Source organism: Phyllobates terribilis, unplaced genomic scaffold (genome assembly GCF_046119375.1).
Source record: "Phyllobates terribilis strain yellow unplaced genomic scaffold, ASM4611937v1 Scaffold_9__5_contigs__length_417890890, whole genome shotgun sequence".
NCBI lineage: Eukaryota > Metazoa > Chordata > Amphibia > Anura > Dendrobatidae > Phyllobates > Phyllobates terribilis.
Window position 1 is genome coordinate 307,781,115 of NW_027362769.1, and position 12,642 is coordinate 307,793,756.

General features: G+C 48.5%; 1 protein-coding gene across 5 annotated transcripts in view; it reads left to right on the forward strand.

Moving 5' to 3' along the window:
* HIBCH (3-hydroxyisobutyryl-CoA hydrolase) overlaps positions 1-12,642 on the forward strand; it is a 535,761-nt gene that overhangs the window by 37,705 nt on the left and 485,414 nt on the right. The window lies entirely within an intron of this gene.

Genomic DNA, 12,642 nt, shown 5'->3' on the forward strand with positions numbered 1-12,642 from the left:
GAGCAGCGATCAGGCTGGTAGCCATGGTAAACATCGGGTTACTAGGGGCACATGCGCACCTAGTAACCCGCTGTTTATCATGGTTACGAGCCTGCTAAAGTGAGCGGTAACCTCCCGCTCACCGTAGCAGAGTGGTAACCATGATAAACAACGGTTTACTAGGTGCGCGTGTGCCCCTAGTAACCCGATGTTTACCATGGTTACCAGCCTGCTCCTGCTTCAGCAGGCTGGTAACCAGGAGCAGGACATCGTGGAAAGATTCTTTCCACGATGTCGCTGCTCCCCTGATCGTTGGTGAGCCTTCCTGTTTGACAGCTCACCAGCGACCACATAGCGACGCAGCAACGATTCCTGACAGGGATCGCTGCAGCGTCGCTAAGTGTGACGGGGCCTTTAGGATGGCCTTGACAAGTTGAGCTGGAAAGCCAAAGTTAGAGAGTTTCTTCCAGATAGGTCCAGTCCACCCTGTCAAAGGCCTTCTCCCCATCAGTCCCCAGCAACACTAGGGGGAGTTTCTGTTTGTTAACGTAATGCATTAGGTGTAGTAGTTTGTGAGCATTATCTTTCCCTTCTCTTCCTCCTACAAAGCCTGTCTGGCTCGGAGATATTATATTAGAAAGAAGTTTTGAGATACGACCATCGATCAGGCTGGTGAATAGTTTTAAATCCACGTTTAGAGATTAGTTGATAGCTACTACATAGTTCCTGATCCTTACCCTCCTTGTAAATCAAGGATATTCTAGCTTCAAGAGCTTGAGCCGGGAACTTGTCACCATCTAGTAATGAATTGAATGAGGCCAGCAAGCGAGGTAAGAGGATCGAAGGGAACGACTTGTAGTATGTGACTGTAAAGCCGTCTGGACCTGGTGCTTTGCCTGAAGGGCATCTTGACAGGGGGGACCTAAGCTCGTTTATTTGGAAGGGTCGAGTTAGCTGCTGTTTTTGTAGGGTTGTAATTTTTGGCATGTCAAGTTTGGACAAGAAGTATTGAATTTTATGTCTCCTTTCTGCTTTTTCCTCAGAGTTTTCATTTTGTCCTAAATTATACAATTGCTTATAGTAGTTTAAAAATTCCTTTTCTATCTGTTCATAATTAGACGTGGAGGTCCCTTTTGGGTTTTTAATTGTGTGTATGTAAGTTCGGGGTTGTCTTTGTCTAATTCTTGAGAGCATAAATTTAAATGCTTTATCTCCATGTACATACATTCTATTCCGCCAAGATGCATACCATTTTGCAGCTCCAACGTTTAAAATATCCTTAAGCTGTTGTCTTTTTTGGGATAGCTGCTTTAGTATTTGAGAGTCCATGTGCTTTTTATGTTTGAGTTCAAGGTCACAAATTTCCATATATAGTGTATTTATTCGATGTTGCTTTTGTTTGTTAACGAATGTGTTAATAGATATCCGCTCTCCTCTGATCACGGACTTGTGAGTTTCCCACAGAATCGGCGCCGATACCTCACCATTGTCATTTTGCTTAAAGTACTGACTCAGTACCTTCGTGATGCGATCATGGGCTTTAGGTAGGTTCAGCACCGATTCATTGAGCCTCCATGATCTATGAGTGGGGTAGGGTTTATGTAGCGTCATTTCTAGGGTTACTATACAGTGGTCGGAGTACACATTCTGTAGTATTGAGGATCTTTTAATCATGGAGAAAGTATTTTTAGGAGCTAGTAAGTAGTCAATTCTATGATAGGATTTGTGCGGGTGAGAGTAGAAGGTGTAATCGCGATCATTTGGGTGCATGTACACTACAGACCAAAAGTTTGGACACACCTCATTTAAAGATTTTTCTGTATTTTCATGACTATGAAAATTGTACATTCACACTGAAGGCATCAAAACTACGAATTAACACATGTGGAATTATATACTTAACAAAAAAGTGTGAAACAACTGAAAATATGTCTTATATTCTAGGTTCTTCAAAGTAGCCACCTTTTGCTTTGATGACGACTTTGCACACTCTTGGCATTCTCTTGATGAGCTTCAAGAGGTAGTCACCGGAAATGGTTTTCACTTCACTGGTGTGCCCTGTCAGGTATAATAAGTGGGATTTCTTGCCTAATAAATGGGGTTGGGACCATCAGTTGTGTTGTGCAGAAGTCTGGTGGATACACAGCTGATAGTCCTACTGAATAGATTGTTAGAATTTGTATTATGGCAAGAAAAAAGCAGCTAAGTAAAGAAAAACGAGTGGCCATCATTACTTTAACAAATGAAGGTCAGTCAGTGCAAAAAATTGGGAAAACTTTGAAAGTGTCCCCAAGTGCAGTTGCAAAAACCATCAAGGGCTACAAAGAAACTGGCTCACATGAGGAACGCCCCAGGAAAGGAAGACCAAGAGTCATCTCTGCTTCTGAGGATAAGTTTATCCGAGTCACCAGCCTCAGAAATCGCAGGTTAACAGTAGCTCAGATTAGAGACCAGGTCAATGCCACACATTAGACCAGTGGAAATCTGTGCTTTGGTCTGATGAGTCCAAATTTGAGATCTTTGGTTCCAACCACCGTGTCTTTGTGCGACGCAGAAAAGGTGAACGGATGGACTCTACATGCCTGGTTCCCACCGTGAAGCATGGAGGAGGAGGTGTGATGGTGTGGGGGTGCTTTGCTGGTGACACTGTTAGGGATTTATTCAAAATTGAAGGCATACTGAACCAGCATGGCTACCACAGCATCTTGCAGCGGCATGCTATTCCATCCGGTTTGCTTTTAGTTGGACCATCATTTATTTTTCAACAGGACAATGACCACAAACACACCTCCAGGCTGTGTAAGGGCTATTTGACCAAGAACGAGAATGATGGGGTGCTACGCCAGATGACCTGGCCTTCACAGTCACCAGACCTGAACCCAATCGAGATGGTTTGGGCTGAGCTGGACCGCAGAGTGAAGGCAAAAGGGCCAACAAGTGCTAAGCATCTCTGGGAACTCCTTCAAGATTGTTGGAAGACCATTTCCGGTGACTACCTCTTGAAGCTCATCAAGAGAATGCCAAGAGTGTGCAAAGCCGTCATCAAAGCAAAAGGTGGCTACTTTGAAGAACCAAGAATATAAGACATATTTTCAGTTGTTTCACACTTTTTTAAGTATATAATTCCACATGTGTTAATTCATAGTTTTGATGCCTTCAGTGTGAATGTACAATTTTCATAGTCATGAAAATACAGAAAAATCTTTAAATGAGAAGGTGTGTCCAAACTTTTGGTCTGTACTGTACCTCCACACGTCAATCATTTGTAGTGACTGAATATGTGATTTTATTTTATTTAAATCTCTCTGGGAGAACTTACTTTTCTTTTTTTGTGGTGTCTATTAGAGGTTCCAAAGCTGCGTTAAGGTCACCTCCTAAAATAAGGACTCCCTCTCTGAATTCGCCAATTTTCCTCAAGGTCGATATTAGCCATTTCATAAGCTTTTTATTGGGGGCGTATAGACTGCATATTGTTACCAGATTCCCTTCTAATAGTCCTTTTATGAAAATGAAGTGTCCGTTTTCATCTATGAGGGTTTCTCGGATCCAGAGGGGTATTCCTTTCGCGATTGCTATTGAGACGCCTCTCGACCCTGTTTGTGTAGAGGTGGCATGGAACCATGTGTCATAATGTGTTTGTTCAAAATTAGGGAGTTTGGAAAGTTTGAAGTGTGTTTCCTGAATTAACAGAATGTCTGCTTTCTGTTTTTTAAGTTGATTTAGTGTGTGTCGTCTATTTACTAGAGAATTTAGCTCCTTAGCTTTGAGAGTGGCAGTAGTGTATACCTTATCTTGCGTGTCCATCATTGTGCTGAATATAACGTTGGGACTGGCGACTGGATTGTTGACCACCTGGGTATGTACTCTTAACCTGGTAGGTAGGAGTCGGAGGGTATGGGTTGGAGAGGTTGTGAAAGGAAGGTGGGGTTAGATGTGGGAGAAAAAACATTACTATTAATAACCAGTTTAACATAACACAATCCTATAGATTTGAACAATGTCTCCCAATTTCTGTAGGCTCTTAGGGACATACAAGTTATTTATCCTATCATTAAAACAGTGATGACAACTTCTTAAAGGTTGGGTTAGGGAGGCGGTATGAGGGAGGTGGAAGGGGTTGAGAGGGGGGGAGGGGGTAAAGAAAACAGTAAGTGGATGTGGGAAATCCAAAGAGGAAGGGGAAAAAGAGGAGGAGGGCTGGGGGGGTGAAAGATTGTGGCGTGAGGAGAGGATAACAGGGGAATATGGAAAGGGGGGTGGGGGGGGCTTTATTCGACATGGGGAGTCAAGACTGAGTTGTTAATTATCAAGCAGGTTTTATAACCATAGAAAAACCATTTATAACCAGTATAGATATTGGCTTGAGGAACTAAAGGTTTCTTGCTCATGTTACATCAGTTCCTTCTTTGGATGGCGTTCTTCTGGCAGATTTCCTTTTACGTCTCTGAGATTTGGGAGATCCACCTTGTTGCCATTCAAATGGGTTTTGCAAGGGTTGATGTAGTGAGGCTGAATGGAATTCCTCCAAGTCTGGATAGGTTGATAGTGTAATATCCAGTGACTTGCAAGCCTCTTTTATTTCAGCGGAGGATCTGACAGAGAGTTTTTTATCTCCTGCCGTGATGAGCAGGCCAAAGGGGAAAAGCCATTTGAAGCGGTGGCCTTTTTGTAGAAGGGCCCCTGTAAACGGTTTTAAGATCCATCTCTTCTTTAAAGTTGTGGCCGATAGATCTTGGAAGAGTTTTAGATGGGCCTCTTCGTATGTTATCTCCTCTACTTCTCGAGCTCTGCGTAGAATGAGGTCCTTAGTTCTATAGTCTAAGAATTGGCATAGAACGTCCCGCGGAGGTTCATTCTATTTTGGTCTGGGCCTTAAAGACCTATGTACTCTAATCAGTTCTATGTCTTTAGTGTCTTCTTCGAGTAGGAGTTTACTGAAAATTTATTTTGCTGCTGTGTTTAGGGCTTCTGGGGCGATCGATTCCGGCAGGCCCTTAATGCGGATGTTGTTTCTTCTTTCTTGGTTTTCATGATCCTCTATTGTGGATTGTATGTGACTCGCCCCCTGGGCCGAGGGGCACCCGGAACCGGGCTTCTGGGGGGGTTGTAGTATCCGTGGCGGTTGACCCGGTCCCGTGGCTCAGGGTGGTCAGGCCGATGGCAGTCCTAGTGTAATAACAAAGTGTCCGACTACGCCACCCGTGGATTGCGGTCAGTGGGGACCGCCGCTGCAGGGCAGACCGCTGAGGCTGGTATTTTGTGTGCAGCTTAGAATGGGATGACTCCCCACGGGAGGAGTATAGCCTCAGGGCAGTTAGTGGGGATGATGGGAGTGATGGTGCACGAGCGTTCCAGCACTGGTAGTGCTGGTGCGGCGAAGAAGCACAGAGACGTGTGGTTGCAGTTTCCAATGCTTTACTCACAGTTCTTTACTGGTCTTAGTCACCTCGGTATCGGCGGTGACTGCCCAAGCCTTGCTGCGTCCACCAGGCAAGGGGCTCGACCAACCCCCAGGCAACTCCAGAGTGTGGCACAGGGCTCCCTTCTCCTCCTTTCTCTGGCCATCCCCACCAGTGACCCACCATTGTCCAGCTTCCTCGGGCCTTCTCTTGGCGAAACCTATCTCCGGTTTCCCTGACCCTATGTGGTATGCTTTCCTGGGGGATGTAGTGAGGGGTCGCACTGAGGTATAGTCACGACCGCCGGTCTTTGGCTGAGGATTAGTCACCTCCACCAACTTGGGATCCGGTACCCTGTTCTGCCAACCTGTCACTCGCACTCTCCTGGGTCTATGGGGTTCCTTCTTCTCTCGTGTCTCTGGGCCTCTCTTAATGTTCTGTTCCTTGTTTCCTTTCTCTTCTGTTCCTGTCCTGTCTGCTGTTTCTGGCCTCCACTCCAGGCCTGCCTCGTGGAGCTGGGCCCAGACTGAGCCACAGCTCCCTGTCAGCCCTCCTGGCTGAACTCCTCTCTTCTTCTCCTCCTGACTGAACTAACCCCTCTCTAAGATGGTGCCCACCTTATATACCTCCCTCTAACACCCGAGCCCAGGTGACTAGCACCCAATGGGCTCCTACCTATGCCCAGAGACCCTCCCCTATCTGCTCCTACACCACTGGGTTTTCCTCCCCCTCCCCACTCCAGCCAGGGACAGAAGCGGTCATGCCTGCACTTCTGTGGGAGCACCGTTGAGCTGTCTCTCGGAAATGGGGTGTGTGTGGTGCATGCAGCCTACAGAGTCCTGGTCCACACTCCATCCTTACCCGGGAGTGGAATATCACACCTCTGGTTTGAGGTGCAATACCCCTGTAGCAGCCGAGCCCTCGGGGTGCTACATATGTTCTGAAGCTGAGATTCATGTGAGATGAGACAGTCCAGTAGGTTATTGGAATGGTGCGTTATGGTTGCTTGATTGTGTTCTACTGTTTTCAGTCTGTGGCCCTGTTGTACTAGGTCATGTTTGATCTCCACTAGTTCCTTGCAGATGGGTTCTAACGATTTGCACAGAATTCTCTTTATAAATGAGCGGGTTACCGTGTTGTCTCTCATGTCCCCTCCAATATCCGAATCACTTTCTGGAAGAGAGTCTGAGTCCTCCTACTGATGTGGATCATTGCGTTTAGAGTACTTGTCAAGGTCCGGCATTCCTGCTTGTTTTTTTCCAAGAATTTGTCCACATCTGCTTGTGTGACTGCTTTGGTTGGTATAGAAGACATTCGAGGTGTTTTAACTCCTGATTTCCCCATGTTTAATGTTTGTGTGAGAGCTACATTTGATTCTCCTTTTGCCAACATGTGGGGACTTTTAATCGGATCAGGTCATTGTCTATTCAGGGTTTGTTAGTTGTTTTGAGACTGTTTAGCTCTTTCTTTAGTGGTTGATGCCAGGTTTTTCTTTGACCACTAGATGGCAGTAAAGCTCTGTCTCAGATATTGGTTGTTGCAGATACAAGGATCTTGTTATTTTCGTATTAAGGCTGGTAGATATTTATAAAGGCCTATGGTGTTTGTAGAGAGTGTGATCCTGTATATTGAGATAGCCTCTTCAGCCTATCTTTGTCTCTGATACTTTTGTTTACTCTCTCCTTCCAAATGCACTTAGTACTCTGTCCCAGTTACACTCTCTGAGACACCAGTGCCTCCCTCTTAATAAAGATGCTGTCTATGGGTGAATTGGAGGCACTTGAGAGAGTGAGAGCCGAGGAGGAGGGGTGCCAGCGGCTGTGGTGGGGCACCAAAGAATCTTACGGCCTCAGGTGGGCCTCTGCACAGTACCTCAGGTCTCCTTTGCCTCCTTCTTCTTACTGTCCTTAGGCGTTCACTGGGGGGGGTTCTCCTGTATGCAGGGCCGGCCAGCAGCGGTCCCCCTGGTGACCCCTGCGTAACACAGAGCCGAGGGGGTACATGTGGACTGGCAGTGCGGCGCTAATGCCTTCAATGTCTCAGGCCAAGATGACGGTGCCCAGTGACACTGCGCCTCCTCTCCCAGCCGCACGCTGGTGGCCGCCGTATGTTGGGGCTGCTCCCAGCGAGACCCCACTTGAGGGAGCGGGCTTCTCCGGACCTGTAGTGCTGGTGGGGCCAGTGTGGGTTGATAGCGCGGTATGGCCGGGGGGTGGTGGGGGCGAGAGCGACATGGGCCGACCGTCGGTCGCGGCACGAGCGGCGGCTCCCACTGCCTCTGCTCACCTCACTCCTCCTCACGCTCCCCACGGCCTCAGGACGATCCTTGCCGGGCTGTGTCAGCAGCGAGAGGCGATGCGGCAGCGTCTCCCTTCAGCGGTCCCAGGAGCTGCCCGGATGAGTGCAGGCTTTAAGTCCACAGGTAGGCCTCAGTATGGCTTCAGACCCACATACAGGCCGCAAGGCTCCGATGCTTCCTTGGGAAAGACAGTCCACACAAGAGGGTGCCTAGACTACACAGTCCCTCTCCAGGGTCTTCCAGGTGCTGATTAATATGTTAATCCTGCTTATTTGCAAAGATGTTGGAGGATTACTTGAGGAGCTCTAAATCATGTGTCCTGCTCCTTCCCCTGCTAGCCACGCCTCCCACCCCCCATTTTAACATCTTTATGTGTCGCCACAAAGTAGAGCATTTCAGGCAAGCATTTATTTTTGTCCGCTGGTGTCGATGAAGGAATTACAGGTGATGTTTGCCTGAAACCTCCTGCTAGCAATATTAATGCGTTCCCAAATGGTCTGATGTTTCCATGTAAATCTTGCAATGATCGATCAAGAGCCTGTACCGATTTTTTTTTTTTGTGCGCCATTGAGCATTCATCCCAATAAGTTTGCTTGGGATGAATGCTGTAATTTATTTATTTATACAATAATCTTGAACAAAACGTGACGGCGACTGGTACAGGAGGAGCGAGGGCTCATAATCTACAAGGGATGGGTGAGGATACAGTAGGTAAGGGTAGGGCTGGTCATGGAGCGGTATGATGGAGCGGTGGTTACTGCAGGTTGTAGGCTTGTCGGAAGAGGTGAGTCTTCAGCTTCCTTTTGAAGGTTTCCGCAGTCGGCGAGCGTCTGATATGTTGGGGTAGAGAGTTCCAGTGTAGGGGGGATGCACGGGAGAAATCTTGTATGCGATTGTGGGAGGAGGAGATAAGAGGGGAGTAGAGAAGGAGATCTTGTGAGGATCGGAGGTTGCGTGCAGGTATGTACCGTTAGACTAGGTCAGAGATATATGGAGGAGACAGGTTGTGAATGGCTTTGTATGCCATGGTTAGGGTTTTGAACTGTTGTCTCTGGGCAATGGTGAGCCAGTGAAGAGATTGACAGAAAGGAGAGGCTGGGTAATAGCGGGGGGACAGGTGGATTAGTCGGGCAGCAGAGTTTAGGATAGATTGGAGGGGTGCAAAAGTGTTGGAAGGGAGGCCACAGATCAGGAGGTTGCAGTAGTCGAGGCAGGAGATGATGAAGTCGTGCACTAGTGAATATGCCAGGTTGTCGGTCAACTCGCTTTCCTCGTTTGCGTCGCTCAAATGATTTTGTACTCGCTTTCCATGTGTAAAACGTAGGAACTTCCGAATGCAGTAGTGTTTTTGCAAATGTGTCATTTTGACGTAACGTGAAGAAAGCGGTTAGCATTGTAGCCGTTGGATTTAGGGCTATTGGTTGCACATTTGCAGCTGTGAAATACACGTGTTGTCCATTTTCTAGATGTAATTCTTTATATTAGAATACAACTGTTCTGAGGAAAAAGCGTGGCTAGCGTGTAACCTCAGAATAAAAAAAACCTTTAATCAGAAAAAATCTCTTTAAAAAGCGGACAAACATATATATTATTGTGAAAAAAAAACACACTAGAGGTACTGAACTCTATTGGTTTGTTCCATAGAGCCCTAATGGCAAAAGAAGGGGGTATCTCACACAGCTAGTATACCATTAATAAAGTAATCCCTTCCTTTATACATATAGAAAAGGATTATATAGAATCATATAGCGAGTTTTTCAGTACCTCACAAAGATAAGTGCAAGTCAGTGAACAAAGTGATTGTAGTGCATAATTAAAACAAACAAGCAGGATCACTCTTTCATAGACCTCTACACTATATATAAGCACTGCGGAGGTTGGCACCCTAGTTATAGCTGGCGATTTTGGCGCCCCTGCTCCACGACGGCTATCCCTAAATATCCTGGCTTGCCCTAGAATAAATTCCATCACAATCTGATGCAATCTAAGGCATATATTATAAACACAGAGAAAAGATTATGAAATTAATGTAAGTAGATGACTTATCTTGCTCATAAGGTGTAACGGGTCTGGGAGGTGGAACCTCTGAGCAACTATACAAGGGGGCGGTCCTTGTAAGGAAGCTGGTGACTCCCAGGGAAGACGGGCAGGTAATCACGGCAAGTGACAGGGACAGTCTCTGGGTAGAAGGGCAGAGAGTCACGGCAAGTGACAGGGACAGTCTCTGGGTAGAAGGGCAGGTAGTCACGGCAAGTGACAGGGACAGTCTCTGGGTAGAAGGACGGGTACTCACGGCAAGTGACAGGGACAGTCTCTGGACAGGCAGGTGGTCGCGGCTAGTGACGGCAGAGCCTCCAGGTAGGCTAGCAGGCAGGTAGCAGGTGAGCACTCCTAGATGAGCAGGCGAGAGTCTCTGGACAGGCAGGTGGTCACGGCAAGTGACGGCGGAGCCTCCAGGTAGGCTAGCAGGCAGGTAGCAGATGAGCGCTCCCAGGTGAGCGGGCAGACTGGTCCATAGACAGACTGACAGGTGTCGGAAGGCAGACCGTCGGACCGCAGGCTTGCAAGCAGGTAAACGGATATCTGGCAGGTATCAAGCAGGAATCTGGCAGGTGACTGGCAGGTAACAGGCAGGAATCTGGCAGGTGACTGGCAGGTAACAGGCAGGAATCTGGCAGGTGACTGGCAGGTAACAGGCAGGAATCTGGCAGGTGACTGGCAGGTAACTGGAAACGGGACCTGAGGGCTGAAGCAGAGTGAAGGCTTTGCAGCAACATTGCTCGGGCACCTCCATTTTGGAGGAGGTGCCTTATATATGGTGAAGTCCTCCGGCCATTGGCCGGGGACTCCTTAGGACGGCATGCGCGGCCCCTTCAAGAGAGGAGGAGCGCGCGCGCCCTAAGCACCGTGACCGGGAAGCAGCGCGCGCTGCCAGCAGAGCGGGAGGAAGACGCCGGGCACAGAGCGGAGAGGTGAGGGGAACAGCGTCCCTGCCTAGCAGGAGGCAGGGACGCCGACGCTACAGTACCCCCCCCTTTAGGCCCCCCCTTTTTTAGGCCAGAGAGAAATTTATCAAGGATGAGAGGGGCATGGATGTTCTCCCGGGGCTCCCACGTTCTCTCCTCAGGACCAAACCCCTTCCAATCTACCAGAAAAAAGGTTTTTCCTCTTACCCTTTTGGTGGCCAGAATGTTCTCTACCTCAAACTCGTTCTCAGCGGAAACCGGAGCAGGAGGCGTGCCCGTAGACTTGGAAAAAGAGTTAAGTACCACGGGTTTGAGGAGAGATACATGGAAGGAGTTAGGGATCCGTAAGTTGGCCGGGAGTTTTAATTTATAGGCCACCGGGTTGATCTGTTTGATAACTTCCAGTGGGCCGATGAACCGAGGCCCTAACTTGTAGGAGGGAATCTTGAGCCGGACATATTTGGACGAGAGCCAGACTTTATCTCCAGGACGGAATTGTGGAGGATCCAGGAGTTTCTTGTCAGCGTGTTTTTTCATCCGTTCGGACGACTGAAGGAGTGCGGATCGGGTACTCTCCCAAATGGAGGAGAATTCGCGAACGAGAGATTCCGCAGCCGGATTGTCCACCGAGGTGGAGACGGGAAATGGGATCCGAGGATGCTGACTGAAGACTACAAAAAACGGGGATTTGGAGGAAGATTCGCTCTCGTGATTATTGTAAGAGAACTTTGCCCATGGTAGGAGATCCACCCAGTCCGAATGGTGGGCATTAACGAAGTGCCGGAGGTAACTGGTCAGGTTCTGATTGATCCGCTCCACTTGACCATTGGACTGTGGATGGTAAGCGGAGGAGAAGTCCAGAGTGACGTCAAGCAACTTACATGTGGCTCTCCAGAAGCGTGAGGTGAACTGAACCCCACGATCTGACACGATGTGGAGGGGCAGGCCATGGAGACGGAAGATGTGGCGGATAAAGTCTTTAGCCAGTTCGGGTGCAGACGGGAGACCCGGCAGGGGAATGAAGTGCGCCATTTTGGAGAAGCGATCAGCGACCACCCAAATGACTGTACAACCGGCAGAGACAGGAAGATCCGTTATAAAGTCCATAGCAATATGCTGCCACGGGGAAGCAGGTACTGGAAGAGGAAGAAGGCGACCGGCTGGCAGGTGTCTCGGAACTTTGTTGTGGGCGCAGGACACACAGGCAGAAACAAAGTCTATTACATCCTTGTGCAGGGTAGGCCACCAGTAATGCCGGGTAATGAGCTGGAGGGTCTTTTTCTGACCGGCGTGGATAGCTAGCTTAGACGAATGACCCCAGTGTAGGACCTTCTTCCGATCAGGTACAGTTACAAACGTCTTACCGGGAGGGAGACGATTTACATTCACAGGAGGCACTTACATTACTCTGGCGGGATCAATGATGTGCTTAGGTTCCTCCTCTAGATCAGACACCAGGAAGGATCGGGACAAGGCATCAGCTTTGATGTTTTTGTCTGCCGGGCGAAAATGAAGAACAAAATCAAAGCGGGCAAAAAACAAGGACCACCGGGCTTGGCGCGGGTTAAGTCTCTGGGCGCTCTGAAGGTAAGCCAAGTTCTTGTGGTCCGTGTAAATTATTACCGGGTGAAGAGCCCCCTCGAGCAGGTAACGCCACTCCTCCAGTGCCAGCTTAATGGCTAACAATTCACGGTCTCCAATAGAATAGTTGCGCTCAGAAGAGGAGAAGAGTTTGGAGAAAAAACCGCAGGTTACCATTCTTCCGGAAGATGACTTTTGGGTAAGTACCGCCCCGGCTCTGGAGGAGGAAGTGTCAACTTCTAGGAAGAATTGTTTGTTGCCGTCCGGACAATGCAGCACCGGGGCGGAGGAGAAGGCCTGTTTTAAGGAAAGAAAGGCCTCCTCAGCTTCGGGCGGCCATCTTCTGGGATTAGTACCCTTACGGGTGAGCGCAGAGATAGGGGCAGTCCGGGAAGAGAAGTGCGGTATGAAGAGGCGG